Below are 26,961 nucleotides of genomic sequence, written 5' to 3' on the forward strand. Positions count from 1 at the left end.
CTGTGTGTGTTTATGCAGATGGTACAGGATAAGAAGAGGCTGCCTCTCCCACAGCGCAGTCCCACCCACGCAGGGTCTGATCTGTGTCAATCAGGAAGGGGTTAGATAGGCTCTGCCACTCTGTCCTGAGAATTCCCATCCAAGAGCAAGTACAAAAGGAGACCTGGGAGAGACGGGGTGGGAGAAGAAGCCAAAACAGAAGTCAGAGCTCACAGGATGGATTCATAGACCTGGAATTCTGGATCTATCGCTTTAACACTTCATGTTCCCAGGAAGCCTAAGAGAAAACTGAATGGTCAGGCTTTGAAGTCAAACAGATTTGAATTCTGTCTATATTACATGCTGCCAAAGTGCCCTCTCTGAGCATCCATTTCACCATTACAAGGTACCCTGCCTCAGTTAAGAGCTCCAGAGAAATAAAACCAAACAGATAGATAGATGATAGATAGATAGATAGATAGATAGATAGATAGATAGATACATACATACATACATACATACATACATACATACATAGATGATAGATGCATAGATGATAGACAGATGATAGATAGATAGATAGATAGATAGATAGATAGATAGATAGATAGATAGGTAGGTAGGTAGGTAGGTAGGTAGGTAGATAGATAGATAGATAGATAGATAGATAGATAGATAGATAGATAGATAGATGGATAGATAGGCGGGTGGACAGATGGATAGACAGATAGACAAACAAATAAAGAGATCTATTGTGAGAACTTTGCTACCATGCTTACAAAGGCTGACAGGCTGATACCTGTGAAGAAGACTTGGAAGAGCCAATCTCACAATCTGCATCCAAAGGCAGTCTTTCGTGGACTCAGGGGAGAAACAATGAAACAGAAGAAGTCCTTAAGGCAGTTTTGGGAAATTCTCTTGCTAAGATATGGCCAGTTAATTTTGTTCTATTCAGGCCTGGTTGTATGAGAACACTACCCCATCATAGGGGGTAACCTGCCTTACTTAAATTCACCCATTTAAAAAATGGTATAAACACTCAGAGCACCATTTGGCCAAGCAGCCAGACAGTCAAGTTGACATGTGCAATTAACCATCACACCCATATAATCCTCACACAGCACTACATCGTGCTATTTGTACAACATGCCTCCTGGGGGCTCATACCACAAACAGCTATCACTGTGATTCCTTCAGGTGTCAAAGAAGGACAAAGCCAGGGGTCACTTTGAGTCCATCTGCTTTCAAGATAATTCCAAATTAATCTCTGCTCCTCAGTGTCAGCTCCAGAGATATTCCTCCACTGGTGAGACCAGTTAAACCAGCTAAGTTTATTCAACCAAGTGAATGACGTCACACCTTCATTTCACTTTCTGATAGTGTCCCTGTGATGTCATCTCTAAAACCCACAGAACCAGAAAATGTCTTGCCTTCCCCCACCCCACCCACAGGTCTTTCTGCTTAAGATATTTTTTCCTTTTGTACATAACATAGTGAAACTATGCTTTCTGTTTCCAAGATTGAGAAGAAGAGAGAGAGGAGATGGGGGAGAAGAGGAGAAAAGGGAGAGGGGAGGAGAGGAGGGGAGGGGAGGAGAGGAGAGGGGGGGAGGGGAAGGGAGGGGAGGGGAGGGGAGGGGAAACAAATCTATAATATTTTCTCAATTAAGACTCATGTTTAAGTCCCTGGAGTACACTTTCTCCTACTCCCCAGAATCTTGGTGTTTGTGCTAAAGTCTCCTAACATTCATTGTGATGGAAAGAAAGGGCCAGACAATAGCATTTTAATTTCATGGGAAAACCCTTGAAAGCTGGCATTTGTAATTTAATGTCAAGAGCATTTAGTGTTTGAAAGCCTAAGATTAAAGCCTGCTGCATGTTGACAGGTGTGAGTGTGTGAGAGTATGTGTGTGTCTGTCAATGCATATGTGCAAATGAGGCTGATCATGAGGGCTTTTTCCCCTCACTTGGTTATGAAATAACGTTCATAATTTATGATGTGTTCAACCGATCATTCAGGGTCATTAACAACCTTCCTTAGCGGCACACTGGGCAAGAGCTTTATGGACAGTGTGGTGGTATGTTTCCTATAACTCCTTCCCCCCTTTCTCCTACAGCTTGGCTTCGTGACTGTTTCTAGCTGATTTCAACCATGATTTGATCAAATGTCTCCAGTTTAGGTGATAAAAAGTCATGTTTTACCACTGGGGGGGATGGTTCAGTTAGAAGGACAGTTTGCTGTGTAAGTGTGAGAATGTCAGCTCAAATCCCTAGCTCCTTTCTAAAGAGCTGGGCTTGGGTGTTCATGCTCATAACCCCAATGCTGCTGGAGACAAGCGCAGGGGTATCTGGGACTTGCTGGTGACAGTCTATCTCCCAGTGCATTGAGAATATTGTCTCAAGGAGAGTGGGAGAGCAGGATGTCTGACATTGTCCTCTGGCATTGGTTGTGTTTTTCAGATGGGAATGCATCACTCCTCATATGCACATACATATCACACACACACACACACACACACACACGCACGCACGCACGCACGCACGCACGCACGCACGCACGCACACATACGCTCATGTTTTAGCTCTATTCCTTAGTGCTTACTCAAGTCTAGTAGCATGAATGGTGTAAGTTCCCTTGAAATTTCTGAAGTTCAGATATATCTGTATGGACTAATTGTTTAATTTCTTTTAAATAATGAGTACCTTCTTGTAATTCAGAGTTAAAGTTAAAATTTGATAGATTCAATTTTGTAATGAATCATAACAGAACAGGCAATCTAGAGTTCTTAATGGCCAGTCTATTATTTATGTGAAGGAATTACCTGAATTCTGCCCATGAGTCTTTCATCAGAATTTTTCATTTTAAGATTCCTATACCTTAGATATCTATATTTCTCAAAGGGAGAATTCTCCCACACTGTTATGACTGATCCACGTTTTAAGAAATGAAATATATATGAGACTAACTTCTTCAACATGATACCAATAATTTGTTGTATTGAGGTTTTATTAGGAATTTATTCATAAATATCAATTTATAGGCCAGTCAGGTATTCTTATTTGAAACCATAAAAATATGAATTTTATTATACTACATATATATTATACTACACATTTATATGTGCACATATTTTGTGTTCAAGTGCGCAGGTGTCCTTGGGAGCCAGAGGGTGGAGTTATAAGTGGTTAAGAGCCTCCTGAGGTGGGTGTTGGGAACTGAATGTAGGTGCTGTGTTAGAACAGCAAGCATTCTTAACCTATGAGCCATCTCTCCAGCCTTAAAGTTAATGGAAAGCAGAGTGTTTATCTTTTCTTTAAGTTTTGAGACAGGGTCTAATATAGCCCAGGTCAGCATGAGCTCAAGTTCTGATCCTCCAGTTCACTCCTCTGCAGTGCCTGGGATTACAGACATCCATTTCTCCAGCAGCACGTTCTAAGGATAGAACCCAGGACCTCTGGTACTCTAGACCCACTAAACTACAAAACCAACTGGCGTTTTTACTTAAAATTAAATTATGCTCTCAAAGTGCTTTTATGTCTCTGTGTTTCAAAGGCTTGTTATCATCTTCATCACTAACTTACAGAACACCCAAGGACCTAATTTGTTATATTTCTTTCTTCAGTGTTGGGACATGGTAACTAATCCCGCCTTCCCGCTCCTTGTGAGACTGGGAGGCTCTGACTCGCCCTGGTACCTCTAGGCCTAGAAGTTCCCAGAAGGTGGAGGTGAGAGACAAGAGGAGGTAGTTTCTTAGCAGGGACCAAGCAGATCAAGTCACTCTCTAGCTGAGATGTTGGGCTTTGCCTGAGTCCAGCAGGAAAGACATGTGGCCTGATCATCTGCTTGGGAACTGGCGGTGGGATTTTCTACATAAGGCAATGAAAGGTGCATGTGAAACTGGATTGTACGTGTTTCTAGGTGAGAGTGGAGATTCTTATGAAGGCAAGAAAGACTATGGAGGTATGGCCATAGTCATACATTCATGTCAGATGACCTTATTCTGGGGAATAAGGTATCTCTGGTGACCCTACAAATGGCAAGTCATCTTACCCACTCTGGGAGAACTACAAAGGCTGCTGTACAAATTGTAGCGATGTAGAGGACAAGGCTGGCCCAGTGTTCCCACAGTGACCAGAGGCCCCTCTGGCCATATCTTCTGATGTCCATGTATCTGTTCCTTCAGCAACTGCAAGTGAATCAGATTGGAAGGCTGTACAGCATGGACTCTTAAAAATATTACCCAGGACTTGGAACTCCTGGTTTATGGGTTTTAAGATTAACATAGAAAAAACTGATTGTCTTGGCTAGCTGTTTGTTTTCAAATTTAACCCTCTAGTTCTACAGATACTGAATTTTTCAGCTACCACCTCTCCTAAAGAGCCAGCTTTAGAGTAAGAGGAAAAATGGAGAATGCTGTTTTTGCATGGAGTTTAACTAAAATAAAACTGAAAGGATCACTTAAAAAATTCTTAATGGGCCAAAGAGATATCCCAGTAGTTAAGAGCACTGGCCATCTTTGCAGAGGACCTGTGTCCAAATGCCAGCACCCACATGGCTGGTCACAGGCCCCTGGAACTTCAATTCCAGGGACTCTGACTCCTGGCCTCAGTAGGAACCAGGTACACATGTGGTGCACAGATACCCACATAGGCAAAACACCCATACACATAAAACAAAATTTAAAGAGAAATAATTCTCATGTGAAAGCAACTGGACTTCATTTGTGGCTTATCAACATCTTTAATTCATTAAGGCATCAAAGCTGAGTTTTATTTGTTCTCTTTTGTTCACTAATTCCATTTGCTTTCTTGAGTCTCTTTAGACTACCAACTGAATGCTTTTGATATGTCTTTTTAATACATGTCAGGTTTTTTAAAGTCCTGTGGTGTGTGTGTGTGTGTGTGTGTGTGTGTGTGTGTGTGTGTGTGTGTGTGTATGAGCACATGTGCGCTCATGAAGGTTTGTGTGGGCAGGGGAGCACAAGTATGCATTTGCATGTGAAGGCCAGGGATCGACTTCAGTGTTATTCATCAGGTCTTATCCACCTAGGTTTTATTGAAATTAGATCACCCATTGGCCCAAAACTGGCCATCAGGCCCCAGGGATCAGCCTGTCTACACTTCCCCAGGGCTGGTGTTATAAGTATGTACCACCACACCCAGCTTTTAAAAAACAGATTTTATTTAGTTTTATTCTGTGGGTACAAGTGCCTTGCCTGCGTGTGTGTGTGTGTGTGTGTGTGTGTGTGTGTGTGTGTGTGTGTACCATGTATGTGCCTGCGTGTGCATCAGATGCGCTGCCACTGAAGCCACGGGTATTTGTGAGCTGCTATGTGTTTCTGGGAATCAAACCTAGGTCTTCTGCAAAAGCAGCAAGCGCTCTTATCTGCTGAGCCATCTCTCTGGGCCCTTAAGGTTTAATTTAGTCTTTAACTATGCATTTGAATGTGTCTATGTAGAGGCATGGGTGTTGAATCCCCAGGAGCTGGAGTTATGGAGATTAGGAGCTCAGAGCATTTCATCCCATGGGTTCTGGAGGTGGAACTCAGGTCACTTCCTGACCCATCTCCCAGCTGTGGTCCTATTTTAAAAGTCCTTTAGTATCCTTAAATCATAAAACTATTCTTCAGTGGGTGCTACCATCATCTTTGAATTGTGCTTTCATACCATGTCCTCATCCACCTGTAATTTCTGCTTATAGATGGTATAAGGGAAAGAATCATTTTGAAGGTTTTCTATATAATGAATATGTTTTAGCCAATACCACAAAGTAATAAACTTTTCTTCTTTATTTGCTTATAGAGGATTTGTGTGTGTGTGTGTGTGTGTGTGTGTGTGTGTGTGTGTGTGTGATATAACAAGTTTTCTTTTTCTTTTTTTCTACTTGTTGCATCGACTGTTTCCATTTCTATTCTAGTATCAAACCTATTTTCATTGTTACTGTTTCATGACATGTCTCTATCTATTACAGCAAATTTTAGCTTGGCGTTTAAAGTCAAATTATATATACTTTCAATATATTTCCTAATATGAATGAGTGAGCTAGAATTTTGGTTGGTGTTACATTGATTTATGGATTGAATTGGGAAGAACATACAGTTTTCCAAATTTTCAACTCTAGTCTCTTAGATAATTTGTGTTGGACCAAGGGTGTAAATCAACAGCCTATAGTGCACACAATGCCTGGGTTCAGCCCCCAGCACACACAGGAAAAAATGTATTAGATAATAAGGTCTTAAATTTGGTTTTATGCATTGGTTTATTAAGAATTAATTCTATGTACTAGTAGATTTTGATAATTTGTAAATAATGTCACATGTTCAATCTAATTTCTACTTGGTTACTGTTGATCCAACTATTAGTCTGCTATTAATAAACAGGAGAACCTTTACCTAGTATTCTAAAAGTTTCACTGCTGGTTCAACTAGCTTTTCCATCCACATGCTTGTCTCTAATTCAAATATTGAAGGGGCCCGTTTCCTTGTGATATTACTTATTTATGTCCTCTCTAATACAGGTAGCCTGGTTTATCAGATTTATTGACATTTGAAAGAACCAGCAGCTACTTTCATTAATTTTTTTCTTTTTATCTTTATTTGCTTAACTCCCTTCTAATTTTTATTATGTGTTTTCCTCTACTGGCCACATTTAATTTTCTTTGTTTTCCTGGTTTTCTAGGGTGGAATTGCATATTAGTTTTGATGTTCTTCTTTTTTAATATAGTCATTCCATGCTATAAATGTCCCTCTAAACAATTCTTGGGCTGTATCCCCAAAATTTTAATGAGTTCTATTTTCATTTAGTTCAAAATGCATTTCACTTTCTATTTAGTTTTGTTTCTTGATCTGGGTGTAAATTAGAAGTATGTTGAGGTATTTGGGAATTTTTTTCCCCAAGTATCCATCACTGAATTCTAATTTAGTCCAATTTTGCTCAAAGAACAAACATTTTATTTTCCTATTCTTTAAAAAAAAATTAAGGTATGTTTATATTCCAAAATGTAAGTTAAGTTGCAATTCTGAAGGCACAATCCATAAAAGAAAAAAATTATGGGCTTTACTAAAATTAATTTTTTTATGCTCTGTGAAAGACCCTCTGAAGAGAATGAAAAATCAAGTGACACACTGGGACAAGTTTGTTAAAGACATGCACTAAAGGACTGTTATCTAAAATGTACAAAGAACTGGGGCTGGGCCATAGCACAGTTGGCAAAGAGCTTGCCTAGCATGCAAGAACCCTTGAGTTTGACACCCATCACCCACAGACCAGGCATGGCAGCTGACTTTCACTTGGGAGGTAGGAACAGGAGGATCTGAATTTCAAGGTCATCCTTAGCTACATGCAATTTCAAGGCTAACCTGGGCTACATAGAGGCTAGTTTCTTTCCTCTGATCAAAATAAGTAAGCAGAGGAAAGGATTTATTTCAACTTACAGGTTACAGTCCATAATTTAAGGAGGTCAAGACAGGAACTCAAGCAAAATCTTGAAGCAGAAACCGTGAGGGAACATTTATTGCTAGCTCATGCACAGGTTTATGCTTAGCTAGCTTTCTGGTCCAGGAAATGGTGCTGTGCACAGTGGCCTGGACCCTCTGATAACAATTAACAACCAAATCAGCCCCGGACAGATATTGCCACAGGCCGATTTGACCTAGACAAGCCCTTGACTGAGACTCCTTTTTCATATGACTCTAAGTTGTGTCAAATTAAATTAAATAATTAATGCTCATTTGGACACATATACAAATAAACATATATATATCCATACAGATGTGTGTGCATACACATATGTACACAAAGAACTCTTAAGAATGAACAATAGGAACACAAATGACCTAATTTTTAATTTTAAAGAAACTGAACATCCACCAAAAAAGATAAATAGATGGAAATTTAACATATGAAAAGATGACCCACATCGTAAATCATTAATTAGGAAAGTGCAAATTAAAACAGCAATGTAATAGCACTATGTGATTTGAAAGGTCACCACTCAGCACACTGACAACACCAAATGTTGATGAGAATGTGGAGCAGTAGGAATGCTCATTCAGAGCTGACATCAAAGAAAAGTAATGAAGCCAATTCTGAAGACAATGTGGCAGTATATCATAAAATGAAATGTGCTTTTATACTGGAATTCAAAATTGTGTTTCTTAGTATTTACTAGTTTAAATGTAACTCCCACATAAAGTCTAGACACAGATACTATATTATCATTTTTTATAATTGCCAAGACATGGAAGCGGCCAAGATAATCTCCAGTAGCCGAATGAACAACTGTGGTGCAATAACAGGAATTACTGTTCAATGCTAAAAGGAATGATATCAGGCTATGGGAAGACATGGAGGATTACTGACTATTACTAGGAGAAAAAAAGAACCCAGTACAGATACTGTGTAGTTGTGAATTCATGACCTTCAGGGAAAGGAAAAGTACAGAGTTACGAGAAAGGTCAGTGATTGGCAAGGGTTAGAGGAAAGAGAGGTAGATAGTCATAGCACAGAGGCTCTTCCGAAGCAGCACAGCCCCATTGCAGAGACCCAGCAGTGACGGTCTGTAGAAACCCACAAAATGTTTCATGACACCAAGAGTAAACCCTCTGTAAACTCTGCACTTGGAAGGCATTGATCGGCTGATAAAGGTTTGTCAACGGTAAAGCATGTGTCGTGCTGGCTGGGCACTGACACCAGAAAAGGCTCATCGTGTGCTGAAGAAGATAGAGGGTATCTGCCACCAGCTTTATCTGCCAATCTAAATGGTCTCTAAAACTCGGAGTCTATTTTAACGGCCAAATTGTAGTGGTAGTTTCAAGAGGCTATAAAACTTCACTATAACACATCTTTCTACTCCGATTTAGTGACAGAAATAGTTTATCAACAAAACTGACTGATCCAGAGGAGGAGGTTTTTGTTTTTTGTTTTTGTTTTTTGTTTTTTTAAATAAAGTGCACAATTTATTTGCAATAGCTTGGGAAGAAGCCTCTGCCACCTCCACCCTGTTCCTTATCTGGAACTCAGCACATAAGCCCATTCTTAGAAGAAGCCACAGAGAACCCAAGGCAGGAGTGTGAGTCCTTCACACGGTGGGCCGCTCTACTAGATTTGATAGCTACCTTGGTTCTCCTTAAATGTAGAAGAGAAAATAAATCCAGAGTTGTTTTGGAAACCGTATACTGGAGTTTTCTGTTACTTCCAGTACCTAGTCAAAAGCCCATTCCACTGGCCAATTTTTATGAGTGTTGGCCATTCTGTAATTTATTTTTCCATAATTAAAATAAAGGAGTTCCACTTTAAAATATTTTTAAATAGGAAAATAAGCAAATCATCCTAAGTTTTATAACTCCAGCATTCCAGAAAATACAGAAGAGTTATACTGCACAATCACTTTATAATCTACATTAAAATTTGTCATGTCATATACATTTCCATGTTGCTATACATTTTGGAAAACTGTTTTGTATACTGTTCATGTAAGTAAGTGGCCTGTGACTTACTTGATGGTCAAGTCGTTTCTGCTCTTCCAGTGCAGTAGATATCATAACAAACACCATCTTTATGTCTTTTAAGCAGGTTTTTTAACACCAGTGTAGAGATAGGATCTAATTAGGGCACAGACTCCACGCCAGTAATTAGAATAGAACAACATTTAATATGAAGGATTATTGACCGCTTAGCAACTAGGAAGGGTAAATACTAAGGACAAATGAAAGAGAAGTGATGATATACCCAGGCTCAGCAAGAAAGAACAAACATCGGCAGACTCCTCCCTAAGACTGGGTTTCTGATATCATGAAAAGGGTGGATGTCGTTCTGTGGATAGTTGGGAATTCATCAGTTGCATTGATGCCCAGCTGAACTCCTGCTGTCAGTCAAGGTTGATGTGCAGGAAACCACAGACCTGGATTGAGGAATAGGCCTTACCATGGGTGAGTCTCCCTGAATGCCCTCCAAGCAAGAAGTTATACAGCACTGCACACATGCACACACACTAACACACATGTATGTGTGCACATACACACAAATATACATATGCACTCACACTTGGACACACACACACAGACATACATAAAGAAGCACACTCAAACTAGGAAGAAAAGTTCATTGTCCTGGAATATGGCTCCAGTGCCTTTTAAAGGCAAAGCCCAGTGCTGGACCAGACAGGTGGTGAGACAGGTTTCCGGGGGTTGACTGCGCAATACAGGCAGAGAAAGGACAATGGATCTGGGAATTGAAGTATAATACTTTGATAACTGACACAACCAGCTTTCACACATCCACCTCTGACAGTGATACCCCAATTTTCCACCCTGTTTTTTGGCATCCCAATAGGAACATCTGATCTTAAGCAACTGGTGCAAGATGGTGTGATGCAGGTGGAGATTCCTACCTTGTATCATCTTTCTATCCCCTGTTTGTCTATCTTTTCTCTATTATCCACCTAGCTATCATGTATTTTCTATAATCTACCATGCCATCTATTTACCTGTCGTCTATGTACCATCTATCATCTATGTATCTATTTATCTATCATCTATCTGTCTGTCTGTCCATCTGTCAGACAAACAGTTGTTTACTGAGTCCATAGACTGAGAGTCGCATGTATTTTTAGCTTGTTTAGCAGGGAGGTTATGAGTCTTTTGCTGTTGGGGACAGAACATCCATTTGGGTCCCGATGACCTTGTGTAAGCCATCTGTCAGCCTTTCAGTTACTTTTCCTTTATTTAGTCCAGTTGGGTTGGGTTATTACATTTTCTGTCACTGGCAAAAGAAAATATATTAGACTAACAGTGCCTCAGGGGTTCACCGTATTAGGAGTTTTTGTGATCCTTGATGTGCTTGGGCACAATTATTCTTAGTAATTATTAAAATAGTCTCTTAAGGATTGTTTACATATGATATATGCCTGCCTATCAGTTATTACTAATCTGATGACATATTGATTCATCCAGAAAATATATTGGATGGTTGATGTAGGCTGTGTGCTTTGCTAGGCAGCAGACATGGATGTGTCAACACGATAGGCACATTCCTTATTTTTCAGTGCTGCTAGAAGAGCAGGTTTTGGGAATTGTGGAGCCAACATCAGTTCAAGATCAACTGTATGTTAAGGAAGGCCTGGGTCTTCTGAGAGCATGGAGGATGGACACTTGAGGAAGACTGTGCAGGCCTGAGAGAAACTTCAGAGAAGATGGTGGCTAGATAGACTCTGCGAGTGGATTTTATTTCTTTATTAGACATGAATACACCTCTTGCCATGTGGTCAGAGTTCTAAGCACATTACAGATGGAAGCTAACTTAATCTTCATAACAAGCCTTGACGATTTTGTTCACTTTGGCACCTGGGTTCATAAAGTTTAATCTGTGGTCACTAGGTCTTTATTTTGGAGCCCGATACAAGATGGAGCATTACAGCGGGAACATGTGCCAGAGCAAGGTGACTTACCTGGTGGCTGCTGGGACACACAAGAGAGAGAGGCAGGGGCCAATGTCTCCATATTCACTTCAAGGACACACCCTGATGACCCAATTTTCTCTCACTAGGTTCTACATCCTTAAAATTCCTCCACCTCCCAAAGCATCACAGGCTGGTGACCAAGCCTTCAGGACATCATGTTTATGGGAAATTGAGGACACAAACTATAATAGTAACCAAGTTGACTCAGGTGAAAGAAGTCTGAACTCCAGAGTTCATGTTTTTAACAGCTTCCCATGTTGCCATCCTGGTGAGAATGGGAGTATTTAGTCACGAGTGGGCTGCTGAGAAGCAGCCGTAGGCATACCAGCAGAGGAAGACTCTCAAGAAGGGGAAAATGACATGTGGGAGGAAGAAGGCAGTGAGAACCATAGGCTAAGTATTCATGTCTTCATAAATCATATTCAGCAGTGAGGGCTTTATCCTAGAGTCAAATACCAATCAAAAGCTTCATAGAGTGCCTGCCATGCTCCCATTTGTATTTAAAGTCACCCAGGATTTTGTGAAAGAAATGGGGATATTCTGTCAGGAATAACTGTGATGACCCAGGTGTTCTGTTCTGTTGGCTGAGTTAAGAAAATGCTGTACTCCGAGAGCTCAAATATGTATTTCCCATATTCGAGGCTGGGAGATAAAGGGACTGTCAGATTGACCGTGTGAGAGGAATCCTTTCTAGGTTTGCTGATTTGCTTTGACTTCCTTGTGTTGACTTCACATAATGGAATGAACGAAACTACTGGGGCTTTTCTTATAAGGGCACTAATCCCATCCCAAGGGCCCCACCCTCATGGCTTCATTTAATTCCAATTACTTTCCAAAGTCTCCATCTTAAAATATCATCATATTGGTGGTTAGGGCTTCACAACGTATGGATGTTCAGGGTACACAAACAGCCTGTGACACCAGTTAAGAAATTCTAGTTGCCTTGATGAGCTCCAATGTGAAACATGTTTAGTAAGTAAATTTGACAGGTCATAGGGACATTTTGATGTGTCCCTAAGAGGTAAAGAAAATTATGATACCTCAATTAACTTGGCAATATTCACTAACGTAAGGGATAGAGAAAGATGAATGGAAAGATGACTTCGCTATTTTTGACAATGAGGGTATTTGGAGGTCTGTTAAGGAGTGTGTGACTCTGGAGGCTAGGAATGACTTAGCTGAGAATAATGATATAAGACTCACAAGTCAATGGAAATTTGTCACAGACAATGACACAGTGACATAAATGCATAAGAGATGGTCAATGAGGGATATACAGGAGAGACTGAATATCCAGGGACAGAGACAGACAACGCATCCTTGAAGGAGGAAAAATCTGTTTCCTCACCTTCCCCGCCTCCCCCAACTTCTTAGAGCTGCATTTCGTAGCTCACAGGTCAAATCCTTTTGAAAAACTCAAGGAATTTAGGGTTGAGAATTGGTGATTAATTTAGTAATGAGAAGCTCCTTGGTGACCTCAGCAAGGGCAATTTAGTGGTGAATTTGATCCATATTACATTCGAGAAGTGACTGGGGGTGAATGAATGGAAACAATATAGCTTTGTTCTTCATAGAAATTTGCTATGAAATGAACTGTGGAGTAGCTGAAGGCAGACCTTAGTTTGAAGGGATCTTTTTTGAAAAAATGTGTTGGACTTTTTAATCTTAATAAGAAGAACCCAGTGACAGTGTAAGGAAGCAAGCCCTTGGTGAGATTCAGAAGACAAGGCAAAATGGGACTCAGAGCAGAAGCAGACGAATCAACTTAAGGGGTCAGTTGAGATGCCTTCCCTTGTAAGAAGAGGAAAGACCAGACCGTGAGGCAAAGAAGTGAACATGTGCTTTGGAAGACAAGAAGGATTAACATTGGATGACTCTGTGTGTGTGTGTGTGTGTGTGTGTGTGTGTGTGCGCTGCGTGTGCAAATGAAGATAAGCCCTTTCACTAAATTCAGTGCTGTAGGAATTCAGGCATGTGGAAACTATCTAAAAGTCTCCTAGAAGAATGGAATGGAGAAGTTTAGGAACTTCTCTGAGGGCCAGTGTTTTGGGGGTCATGGTTCTCAAGAAACACAAAGCCTTACGTTGAAGAATTATCTCTGTCTGTCCTCTCCAGCCTTGGTCCAAGGGTGGGGAAATTAGCAAAAGTGTACTTGATAGGTTCTTCTATTCCATGTTCAATACAATCATTCATATATTTTGAAAAACTTTATGGTTCATTTCAGTGAGACATTAATTGTTTAGATTAATTTTATTATTTTATGTATATGAATGTTTTGCTTGTGTGTATGTAGGTGCAACAGATGTGTGTCTGGTGTCCAAGGAAGTCAGAAGAGGGCATCGGATCCCCTGGGACTGTGGATCCCTAAGACCAGAGTTACAGACAGTTGTGAACCACCATGAGCATTCTGGGAATCAAACCTGGGTCCTCTACAAGAGCAACAAGTGCCCTTAACCACTGAGGCAACTCTCTAGCCTGTGTTTCAGTAAGATTTTAAAGAATTAATCATCATCAACTCTCTATAGCCATTCTTTAGGAATATATAATGCTGCCTTTTGCAGTTTATCTGTGTCCTTCTTTGATTTTCCTTGGCTGACTTTCCTGGTAATTTGGGTATCGTATGGATTGCCTTCTTATGGGTGTTAGGGCAAATTACCACAATTTCAGAGGTGTAAGTCAGCATGCATTTACACTCATGTAATTTTGGAGCTCAGAAATCTGAAATGACCTTCACCAGTCCAAATCACAGTGACAGTGTGTTGTGGGATATTTGTAGACTGTGTGAAGGTGTATTGCTATAATTGGTCAGGAGAAGATAGGTGGAATTTCTGGGGAAAGAAAGGAAGAGGAGAAGGAATCTAGGCATGCAGGAGATGCCAGGAGACACAGAGAGGAAACAGAAGGTAGAAGATGAAAGAGAAGTAACTTGTGTGATAGAATGTAGATTAATATAAAAGGGGTTAATTTAAATTATAAAGCTAGTTAGGAACAAGCCTAAGCTATAGGCCAAGCTTTCATAATTATTAAGTCTCTGTGTCATTATGTGTGAGCTGGCAGCCAATGAAAAACCTTGCTACAGCAGTGGGCATTGGCACTCATCCCAAAGTCCCTAGGGAAGAATTCGTTGTTTTCTTTCCTGGCTTTTGAGAGAAGCATTCATTGCATTTATTATTGCATGGTCCTTTCCTCCCTCATCCAAGATTTTGCTGGAGCATTTACCCTTAGTTAACCCTCAACTAAATCTCCCTCTGTTTTCCTTCCAGAAGAACATCTATTTTTTAAATCTCTCTCTCTCTCTCTCTCTCTCTCTCTCTCTCTCTCTCTCTCTCTCTCTCTCACACACACACACACACACACACACACACACACACACACACACACACGAGTCAGAGGACAACTTGAAGATGCTGGTTCTCTCCTTTCACCACATGGGCTCCTATGATCAAAGTCAGGCTTGGCAGCAAGGGCCTTTATCCACCCCACCCCCATTCATCTTCCTACTCCTCTTTATTTTTAAAGAAAGGTTAGAGTTAATTAAGAAAGTATTTTAGCATAGATTTAAATACAGGTATTAGAAGAATGGGAAGAGAGACTCAGGACAAAAAAGCATACACACAAGACATGGGGTGGGCTTATCAAGGAGGAAAGTGACCTCTAGAACAGTAGTTCCCAACCTGCCTAATGCTGTGACTGATGGATTTTAGTGGCGCTCTTACCCTGGGAGGAAAAGTCATGAAACATGATAGAATCTACTAACAAGAGTTTTATTAAGACAAGGAGAAAGGGATAGATGTGATCAGGCCTGGGGAAGGACACATGTGGGAGAAGGGGGCAGGGGGACATGGGGCCTGCCTTTTTAAGGGCCGACCTGCACATGTGCACACAGGCCCATATGGCTACTCCAAGCATACACATAGATCACGCAGTCAGGCCTCGTGATCACGTGACCACGTAGTGCATGGGTTATGTACGACATATGACCTGGAAATGACTAGGCAGGAATGACTAAGTGTCCCACCAGGGCAGGCTCGACCATGGGGGCATGGCTGGAATTCCTATCCATGACCCTTTAACACAGTTCTTCATGTTGTGGTGACTCCCAACCACAAGATTATTTTCATTGCTACTTCATAGCTGTAATTTTTCTTCTGTTACGAATCATAATGTAAATATCTATGTTTTCTGATGGTCTTTGGCGACCATTGTGAAAGGATCATTGTACCATAAAGGATTCATAACCCACAGGTTGAGAACCACTGCTCTAAAAGAACATTCTGATTGTGTTTAAGGTCCACTCGAAGTTTCCAGTGCGATCCTACCCATTTTAGCATCTGTAACGTGATCCCATCTCCAGATCCCCGGTGATATACGGTGAGAGTCGAAGGCCCCAGAGCTCAGGACCTGGCTTGGAGGAGGGTTATCAGCCAAGCAAATCCTATCTTCTTTGGAACTTACTGCCCCCCTCCACCCGAGGTACTGAAAGTACAAGTGTAGGAAACAGCTACAAGTGATGACTAAAAACTTCCTGAAGACCATGTGTGCGCAAGGGACATGTCAGTCACATTAAAACAGAGTCTCTAATGGAGGGAATTAGTCAAAAATTGGACTACTGTGAACTAATTTTGAGGGATATATATGTATATATGTGTGTATGCATAAGTTTTGTGCATGTGTGCCTGTGAAGACGGGTACTCATGAAGCAGGTACCAAGATAAGCCAGAACTGGGCATCTGATTCTGCTGGTGCTAGCTAGAGGTTGTGCATCTTCTGACATGGTACTGAGACCCAAACTCGGGTCCTCTGTAAGAGTCCTGTCCATGTCTTAACCACTGAGCATCTCTCCAATTAGGTTGCTAACTGGAAATTTTAAAAATCTTTTCAAGAACAAGGGAAATTACATTTCAGTGGTGCTAAGAAGGATTACAGTCCAATCTGGGGAAAACAGATTTCATCTTGTTGAGTCAGTCTGTTTTATAGTGCTTAGGACTTGAACCCTGGGCCTTGAGAAGCTCATAAGCACTCTACCGCTGACCTTCATTCCCCACCCCTAAGCAGACTTTAAACGTGCTCTAAAGATTGTAGCTGGATTTGTATCTCTAAAGCAGAAGGGGTTAGACATTATAGTATGAGTCAGGCCAAATTACCTTGAATTGTCTTTTTAGAAAGGAATTAGTGCCCCTCCACCCCATTCTGTTCTGATCAGGCATTCCACGGAGGTGACATTCTGTTTCAGCTTTATGTGGTTCGGCTCAGTCCAATGGTCAGCTCTCCTGGGAGGTACTGCTGTGAGGAGGCAGGGCACCTGTGCAACCCCATAGAGGTGAAGAAGGTCTGATTAACAGTGACCTCTACTTCCATTTCAAGATCGCCTGTACTAATGCGATATCACTTTAAATTTTTTTCCCTTGATGTGACCAGCGAAAAATAAAAGTATAGTTTGTCGGGTGAGAGAGTGGGCTTGAGAAGCAAGAAAACCAAAACAAAAGAGGAGATTTTTATTACCCACACTCAATAAAGCAAACTGCATCCCACTTTCCTCCTCTAAGTGCCTCTAAACACAACCAGGGCTGGTGCGAACCACACCTTTGTTATTTGCTGCCTCGAGCATGTCTTCATCTGAACAAATAAGATTTTCATCCTTGTACATTTCTTTCCCTTCGACTTCCCCTCACAAAATGCTGTAATTTTCTGGGACTAAAGAGGTCCTTGACTGGCAATGACACTGTGCCTCTAAACCATCCAATTAGAGCTCGGCTCTCATGTCACAGTGTCCCTCAAGTTACCCAGACCGGTTCCGCATGCGCGTTCACAAGGGTGATGCGACAGTGCAGCGCAGACTCCTAGGAGCATGGCAGACAAACCACTGCAGACATTAGAAAGGCCAGCAGTGAGCAGCGCTTTCTCTTTCGGAACCCTGAAATCTTACTTTCAAAAAATACCCGCTTGCATTCTTGATGTTCGGAGCAGGAAAGGCTGGGAAGTTTCCAGAACAAGTCTCTTCCCATTGAATACTATTCCGAGACTATGGGATGAGGGGACAAATATATGAATGGAACAATATAGGAATGCAATATTCAAGAAAGCAACCTTCACATCTCAACAGTTTTCTAAACATTATTAAGAACACAGGCTTGCTTTTGTACAAGCAAACATGCAAAAATATGTGTATCAACCTAAGGGGTCAGGAGACCTGGGTTCAAGGCCTGGTCTTAGCACTGTGTGCTTAACCAGCCTCATTTTCCCTCTCAGGACCTAAATCTTCTTGGCTGTGAAGTGGGTGAGTTGCACCTGATGAGCCCAGTGGTTTGTCTTGAAAAGCCTACTCTTTTCATTTTATTCACACATTACAAGACATTAAAAATTATTTAAGGGCTTGTAATTTTTGGTTGCAATCATCATAGAAATATAGTCATCCTCATACACCTCCCTGTAGTCTCAGTCTCTCTCTCTCTCTCTCTCTCTCTGTCTCTCTCTCTGTGTGTGTGTGTGTGTGTGTGTGTGTGTGTGTGTGTGTGTGTGTGTACCTTTATGGTGTATGCATGCAGGTCTGTAGGTCTGTAGAGACCAGAGGTTGAGGTTTGTGTCTTAATCCATTGCTAAACCAGAGTTCGTTGATTGGCTACACTGGTCAGCAATGGAGCTCCTGCGATCCTCCTGCCTCTGCTGCTCACCCTTCCTGCTGACGTACAGGAAAATCCTACTTTTTACACGAGTGATAATGATCCCAACTCAGTTCCTTGTGTCTGCACAGCCAGCACACCACCTACCTCATTCCATCTTCCCAGCTTCCTTCTTAACCTTTGGTTGTCATGTTGAGAAAAATGGGAATACAGATGTCTCTCTCTACAGCACTAACTACACATATTTCTGTTTGCATGCCCATTTTATATATGTTTAAAGGGGGGGACAGTGTGTAACATGAATCTTAAAAGGTCTTGTTAATAGAAAACCCGGAGCCAGATACTGGAGTGAACACTGAAAGATCAGAGAAGCAGAGCAAGCCACAGCCAACCTCACCTCGCCAACTCCTCAGGTGATCCTGTTTCCTCACACTGAAAGCCTCTGTGTCCTCACCTGAAAAGGTCTTAGCTGAACTGCCACTGCCACTGGCTTACTTCCAGGAAATCCTCAGTCTAAAGAGTGAGTGTTCCTGTTTCCTCACGCCTTATATACCTTTCTCCGCCCATCACCTCCTGGGATTAAAGGCATGTGTGCTTCCCAGTACTGGGATTAAAGGTGTGTGCCACCACTGCCTGGCTCTGTTCCCCGTGTGGCCTTGAACTCACAGAGACCCAGATGGATCTCTGCCTCCTGAGTGATAGGATTAAGGGTGTGTGCCACCACTACCTGATCTCTATGTCTAATCTAGTGGCTGGCTCTGTCCTCTGATACCCAGATACGCTTTATTGGGGTGCACAATATATCACCCCAGGGGTGTGGGATATATTTGGAGGCTGTGGAAGGTGCTCCATTGCAGAGTGCTTGCCTGGATATTCAAAGGCCTAGACTCAATAACCAACCCCACGGTGCAGAAAGAAAGGAAGAAAAGAATATAAATGAATGGAATTTTTTTCATTGACAAAAAATTTGAACTGTTTTCCTTCTCTGAGTATCATGAAAGACCCCCAGGAGCACACTCTCTTTGCTGGTCAAGTCTTCTTCCTATAGTTGTCAATTGGCAACCAGTTCATCCATGTTGCACAGGGAGGCTGAGAACTTGATGTGTAGAATGTATGACATCCTTCAATAGCTTAGTTGCTGTGGATCAGCAAGACAAACCAATTACTAGCAGGTTTGCTACCTGGAGACATCAGACCCCTTTGAAAATACTTAACTGCTTCAAACATAAAGCTGCCTTGAACTGAGAACCTAATTAGTCTTAAAAATAAAAACCCAGAGTCAGATATTAGCGTGAAAACTGAAAGATCAGAGAAGCAGAGCAGCCAGCTCCTAGAGAATTGTTACCTCTATGAATCCTCAGAACGAATAGGGGAGAACCAGTCTCAATGAATCCTTAGACTGAATGGGCAGCAGGGGCAGATCCAGTCTCCACCTTATATTCCTATCTCTACCTCCTGAGTGCTGGGATTAAAGGCATGTGCCACCCAAGTGCTGGAATCAAAAGCATGAGATACCAAGTACTAGGATTAAAGGTGTGTACCACCACCACCACCACCACCACCACCACCACCTGGCTCTTTCTCTTTTAGACTGGTTCAATCTCATGTAGCCCAGGGTGGCCTTGAACTCCTGATCTTCCTGCTTCCTTCTCCCAAGTGCTGGGATTGAAGGTGTGCGGCTACCACTGCCTGGCTTGTACGGTTAACTAGTGGCTAGCTCCGCCCTCTGAGCTCCAGGCAAGCTTTATTTGTCAGAACACAAGCAAAATATCATACAGCACTGCCTATTCTCTAAGGAGAATTTCATCTTTTCTCATTTGTAGAAGTTAGCTTGAGGACAATGATAAAAGAGTATACTTAATATATTCAGCCTTGAAAAAATATCTTAGGGGATTTCACACCAAGAACTATTTAAACCCTTGGATTATGATCATCTTTGCAAGTTTTGTCAAAGATGAGACAGCTAAAATCAGGGGTTGGCAACTGTAGGTCAGATCTGCCTGCAGCTGAGTTAAAATCAGGGGTTGGCAACTGCCGGTCAGAACTGCCTGCAACTATTTTAGTTTGGCCAACGTAGAATCTTTAAAACTCAAAAATTTTAATTTAATCCCCCCATCGACTCTGAATTTGGACACATTTGGGAAAACAGGATGATTAGGTCAGGGTACTGTGGGTAGGAAGGGAACCAGCAGCAGACCCTGGCATGGGGTATGATAGCATGAGCTGTTTTATATTTGGGATTCCTCCCACTTTCTTGGCACACACTTCTTCAAACCCTTGGCATTTCCTGAGTGATGGATGTCTTTTTTGTATTCCACTGGATTCCCAGATGGCTGGTTTGAAGGCTAATCTTCACTGTCAACATGACTATATTTAAAAATCACCTAGGAGACATTGATCTAGGTGTGTTTGTGAGGGTGTTTCCAGAGTTTAATTGAGGAGGGGGAAATCCATCCTGGGTGTGGGCACATGCTTCCTGGTCAGTGCTATGGACCAAGTCATTCCCACTGCCCTGCCTAATGCACTGGATTCCTTTAGATCATGAGCCCAAATGAACCGTTCCTCCTTAAGGTTCTTTTGGCCTGGTCACAACAATGAAGAAAATAACTAATACAGCTGGGCCTCCCCAGGAGCACCAGGACGGAGAACAGTCACAAGAAGGTGCAAGGTTAAGACCAGAAGGCTGGAGTTTCAGCTCTAGGCAGCTAACCGGAAGCAGGAGATGAAGCTGGCTGAGGATTTAGGCAGTCATAGCTAGGTAACGGAGCCTGTGCAAAGGAACTACTGAGTGTCAGAGCACTTAACACATGCAGGCTCCTATGCTAGAGAGGACAGAGAAGTCCTCCCACCCTCCCGTAACACAAAGCTGGGGACAAAGTCTTTGATCGTGAGCCTGTGGAGAGAGATTTCAGAAGATGCAAGCCAGCATAGTAGGTTCTTCAGACCGCAAGCTGTGTTGAAATCCCACTCCGGGCGTAGCTCCCGGAGAACAAGGGAGCCTGTGGAAGTCTGATGGCCAGTCAGTCTGCTGTGTCCTTGACCTCCCGTGTCTTCTCTACTGCTCACTTCAGGGCAGGCCCCGTGTCCAGCAGTAGATGGCCAACACAAAGAGAGCTCAATGGTGTTTGTAGACTTTCTGTCTCATAGTGCTGTGTTTGGGGAGCTTTGTCTTACTGATTTTTTGTTTATATATTATGCTTTCCTATCTTGTGTTTTTATAGGTTCTATTTGTGTGTGTTTTGTGTGCCCTTTCCCTCTCTCTCTCTCTCTCTCTCTCTCTCCCTGTTTTCTAACTGTTTAGTTTGGCTTGTTGGGGTTTCTTTGTCTGTCTATTTGTTTTACGAAGACAGAGAAAGAAAGGGTATGAAGTTGGGTGAATGGGGAGATGAGGAGCACCTGGGAGGATCTGAAGGAGAGGAGAATGTATTCAGAATATATTATATGAAAAAAAAATTAATCAAATACAAGTAACTTCAGACTCACTTTCAATCCGTGGTGAGCCTTGGTGGTTCATCTTAACTGGAAATGAGGCGAGAGTAAGAACCGGTGTGTGAAGACAAACCTCAAAGTTTCCAGAAGCAGAAACAGCGAGGAATGGGAAAAGGTAAAGTTGCTAGGAGCCCTAAACCCAAGAGGCTAAATCCAGTCCCTGGGATTAGCTCCGAACTTTCACCACCATTATGTTCTTCTTTCATACAGTCCGTGCTCCTGTCTGTCTGTCTTGGTTACAAATGTCCCCCCAGACATGGGCCCAGGACCTGGTACAGTATAGTTTCTCCCTGAATGCTTTGTTGACTGAGCCCCAAGATTGTAAAGCTACATAGAACCAGAAACTAGACCCCCCCAATCTTCTCCACTTTATCACACTTACCACTGAGCCCCATTGTGATCCTACCTACTGTAGTAGACTCACAAAATGAGGGGAGTGAAATGTGGGCTCCCTGGATATGCCACAGAACTGCCAGCCAAAGGTCTCTACTACGGCCATCTTGCCAGTGACCCCCGACCTGTCACCTCAGACACACACACACACACACACACACACACACACACACACACACACACACTAAAAAATAAATAAATAGATAGATAGATAGATAGATAAATAAATAAATAAATAAATAAATAAGCCTTGATTCTGGGTGGAGCTATGCACCAGAATTAGCTAGGCACTTAGAGGGATGGGGCTTTGACCTTGAGATTTTCGCTATACAGGCAAAAATTGAAAAAGAAGGGATGTTCTAGATAAAAATCATATAAGGAGCCTGTTATTAGAATCTTAGATCCTAATAGTCTTTTAATTAAAAACCCCGAGCCAGATATCAGGGTGAAAGCTGAAAGATCAGAGGAGCAGAACAGCCAGCCACTAGTTCAACCTCTGTGAAATCCTCAGCCTAAAGAGAGTGAATTCCTGTTTCCTCACTCCTTATGGACCTTTCTCTGCCCTGCCACATTACTTCCTGGGATTAAAGGCGTGTGTGCTTCCCAAGCAAAGGCATGAGATCTCAAGTGCTGGGATTAAGGCTGTGTGCCACCACTGCCTGCCCTCTGTGTCTAATCTAGTGGCTGGCTCTGTCCTCTGATCCTCAGGCAAGTTTATTAGAGTACACAATATATCACCATAGGAGCCAACCTACAACCATCAGTCCACCATGGCTACTCACAGCAATGATGCATTATTCAGCTAGGCAGCCATGTGGGAATGTGAGGTAGAAATAACATTGACTGACCCTGGAAAAAGTTTAAACTGGTTAAGCTGTATTCTGAAGACAAGGGAGAGTAAGTCACTGCAATTGGTACTGTTTCATCATGATAAGAATATATGTTCATTGTTCAAGATAGTGTTCTAATTCTTATTATCATGAGAAAACCAACACTAACATGTTAAAGTGTCTCTTCGTACTCATTTTCCTAAACAGGTGTGTATGTACATATGTGTATGTATGAATGCATATGTGTGCATATGTGTCGATATGTGTGTGTATATGTGTGTGCATGTGTATGCATATGTGTATATTGTACATGTATATGTGTACATGTGTGTGATGTATATATGTGTGTGTGCTTGAACCCAGCTAAGTTAAGGCTCTAACACACTTTCTATTTTCTCATGCATTTATGCATTTAAAAAGTAACAAACCATTTTTTAACAACTGATTAAGTCAACTTATTAAAATTGTTGACTTTGGCATCTGCAGTCGTGACTTCAACCTCCACTCCTGGCTCAATACTGAGGGGAGTATTTTTGTTTAACGATTTCAGAAGGACTGCATAAGCCAATGAGTCGCTTGTGGATTCTCATCTGGAAACGATCCCATGTCTTGGAACCTTCACCACAAGGTGTTTTTCTTGGAGTGATGCTCGGTGTCTCAGTAGGCATGCGCACCAGTCCTTGCATTTTTCAGATTTGTTTCCCTAGAGCCTCTGATCAGGTCAGCACACACCTTCTACAGAGGCTTCACGTGGCAGCTGCTTAGAGTGATTCAAAGTCGTTGATTCAACGACTTTGAATTGCCCTCTCAGGCTCCACCATCTTTCTGGTATCTTTAAAAGCCATGGCTGTGGGACAGTTTCCTAACAGACTTGTTCCTCAGTGGGAGCGAACAGCTTTGAGTCAGGATGGGAGCAGATTGAATAGAGCTCCACTGCACACATCACTGTGATACCTCAGTAAAACCCCCCACTCTATCCCCTACAGACAAAGAGTAGCTTAAACCAGGATTCCTAAGTGTAGATAAGAACTTAGACCCCTTTTCCCCAGGTGGCTGTATCTGCTACAGGGACTTTGGAAAACACAGAGTCAGGACCAAAAGACTAAAAAAAGGGAGGCAGGTTAAAATATAAATTATAAGGTCTGTGCCTTTAAGAACTAGCCTCACAAAGAAAGGGGAGCGCTCCTTCCAACCTCCCTGCTGTGAGTGAGAGATTTGGAAGAGCCTCCCTGGAGGCTTGTATACTTAGACAACACCTTACTTTTGCATTCTGTACCTAAAGTCTCCAGTGGCAGCTTTGGGGACATGGTCTAGGCACAACAAGACCCTTACTCTATTGTCTCAAAAAGGGGGCCTTAGACAAAGATAGATAGACCCAGGCCAGTTTCAAGTCCCCAGAAATGATGGTGCCAGCCCCAGGAACTCAAAAGAACAAAGTCAGGATGTCTGATGGTAACCAATTAACCACGAGATGCCCCTCTCCAGAGATAACAAGACCAGACCCCGGAGATGAGTTGTAAAACTCCTGACAGGGCAAACAGATAAGCTAGAATAAGATAAAGTCCAGGCCCGGGAAAAACTGGACCAATCAAGGATGGATCCGTACTAACCCCATCCCCTCTAAGAAATTTTATGGGTTTTTCCTATAAAAACTAACTTCCCCAAGAAAGAGGAACTCTTCCCTGCCTCACTTGAGATGGCTTGAGATGAGTTCCCTGTCATGACTTGCAGCAGAAGTAAACCTTACTTTTGCATTCTGGTATGCTCGTCCTTGGTGGTCTCTCTGGGGGTTACGATCTGGGCACAACAATCGCCACATCTCAGAAAACAACAATCGTTTTTTGAAACACAAGCAATACAAGAATGAAAAATAGTGACCAACATTTCTACCCCGAAGGCAGAAATTTATTGTCCGTACTTCAGGCTGATTCTGCGAGTTTAAACATGTCAGATTATAATATCCATAGGGAACCAGCCTGATGTGACTACAGCCATTTTATTTCAGATGACATTTTCTGTGCCAGGTGACACCTTGGCACACACCCTAGTCCTTACAGGACAAAGAGAATCAGCCATATAATCAGCCAGACTTTCTTGCCATAGACTGTCTCAGTTGCTTGACTTGTTGACTGGAGGAACCCAGGGCATCCAGGTTGCTCGCAGCCCACCTGTGTGTCATTCAGTCTGTGACCCCTTCTCCTGCCATGAGGTGTGATGAGCTTCCTGTCTGGCTGTCGGCAAGGTATGTTTCTGTCTATAAGTTCATAATAAATTACACTCTGGCCTCCTGAATTTGCCCTCAGCCTCTCAGCACCTTCATTCAGCCTTTGGGTGATGGTTTTCAGTTGCTGGAATTTCTAAACAATACCATACAGTTTTATTGGTGTTATAAATCCCAGAGATGCTCAGGCGTAAGCTTTTATAAGAGAAACTACTCCCCAAACAGACACAAATGCTTTCACTTGGAACAGCATTTTACGACATCCCATAATTGCAGAGCAGATTATAACTGACATATTACTTGGAGCTTGCTGGTAAAGCGGGCCCAGCCTTGAAGTCTTTGGCGTGTTTCAGCCCTGTGGTCGGGGCTTTTGTGGCATCGTCCCCCTCTTCCATGGAGGGTCCAGTCACTGCCCTCACTGACTAGTGCAAGCCAATAACCTGATCTAAGTTGCTTCTCTTCCACAGCTGACCTCAAATTCTTCTCAATGAGCCTTATCAGGAGACATCCCATAATAGAAACCGAAACTGCTCCCAAGAGGTGGCAGCTCCAGGAATCCCCATGATGAGCCTGAGACAATGATCAACCGGGCCATAACTGCATCAAGATTGCTAAATACACACTTCTTAGCACCCTACTCTTTACCCTCCCTCCCCCACTTTAACTACTCTCCCTCCTCACTCCTGCCCTTACCCTCCCACCCTCACTTCCACCCTTACCCACACTAGGCTCTTCCTCAACAGTCTTTTTTTTTGGGGGGGGGGGTGGCACATACCTGTAATCTCAGCTCTCGGGAGACCAAAACAAGATTTGTGTGAGTCTGGAGTCAGCCTGGGCTACATAGTGAAATTCTCTCAACATCCCCCCAAGAAGACAGGTAGATGAAAAAACTGAGGGAAATTAAGTAAATATAGCTCATCCTGAGGATACATTCCAAGACATACACACCCCAGTGAATGCCTAAAACTTGGACATGATTTTTTATTGTTATTTGAATCATTTTTTTACATAATTTCTTTATTGAGTCTTTAGGAATTTCACATCATGCACCACCCTAATTCCACTCACGTCCCAGTCTCCCATATCCTCCCTCATCCCCTGCAGTGCCCCCCACAACAGAAAATTAAAAATCAAACCATACCCAAACAAAGAAAGTTAAAAAAAAAAAAAAAACAAAAGAACAAAACAAAACCCAAAAAATCAACCTCTTAAATTCTTCATCTTTGCTGCCTCTCCAACACCTCTTCATTTGCCCTGGTGGCATTGGGAGCAGAGTGTCACACAGTGGACACTTTTGTCCAATCAGCTTTACTAGCAAATGTTCATTGCGATGAGTTGTTGATCTGGTTCAAGGCCTCTAGTTCCTGATACACCATCATCACTGGATCCTCATCGGAACTCCTCTGGGATATCCCATGGCCACCTCAAGTCATGGAGATCCTGCAGGCATCATTCCACAGGTCCATTTCCTTCACGAGTTCCAGCAGGCCCTATGTGGGGTGGATGTTAGGGTGGGCCAGCCCAAGGCCCAGCTGTGGGCCTGGGTGGTAGCTGAGCTGGTCAGTCCAGGTCATTGGGGCTGCCCCCTTAAAGGAGGGGCCCTGAAGCCAGCTGTCCTATGCCCATGCCATGAGGGTGAATTCTCCTCACCCATGGTGAGGGGTGGAGCCATCCCTCCCAAGTGCACGGGCCAGCTCTCTTGTTGCACTGTCCAGCGAGGGGCAGGACCAGCAAAGAGCAGGGCTAGCTCAGCATGGCGCTGTGAGGGATCCTTTAGCCCTCTGGGGTAATCTGAACCACAGACATCAACACAGACCCAAGCTGCAGTCAGACCACAATCCCAGACATGGTCCATGGCCTTTGATGGTAACAGGAGCCTCGGACATCAACACAGACCCCCCTGTCACGGACCCAGACAGGGTCCTCAGCTGCAGCTCTGGCCCGGACATCACCATGGCATTAGGTAGCAGCA

The 26,961-nt window shown here is 42.6% G+C and overlaps 1 pseudogene; it reads right to left on the minus strand.

Moving 5' to 3' along the window:
* Window positions 1-23,213: 23,213 nt before the first annotated feature.
* Window positions 23,214-23,613, minus strand: LOC114703110 (annotated as a pseudogene).
* Window positions 23,614-26,961: the final 3,348 nt, after the last annotated feature.

The sequence above is a fragment of the Peromyscus leucopus genome, chromosome 17, assembly GCF_004664715.2.
Source record: "Peromyscus leucopus breed LL Stock chromosome 17, UCI_PerLeu_2.1, whole genome shotgun sequence".
In the NCBI taxonomy this organism is placed as follows: domain Eukaryota; kingdom Metazoa; phylum Chordata; class Mammalia; order Rodentia; family Cricetidae; genus Peromyscus; species Peromyscus leucopus.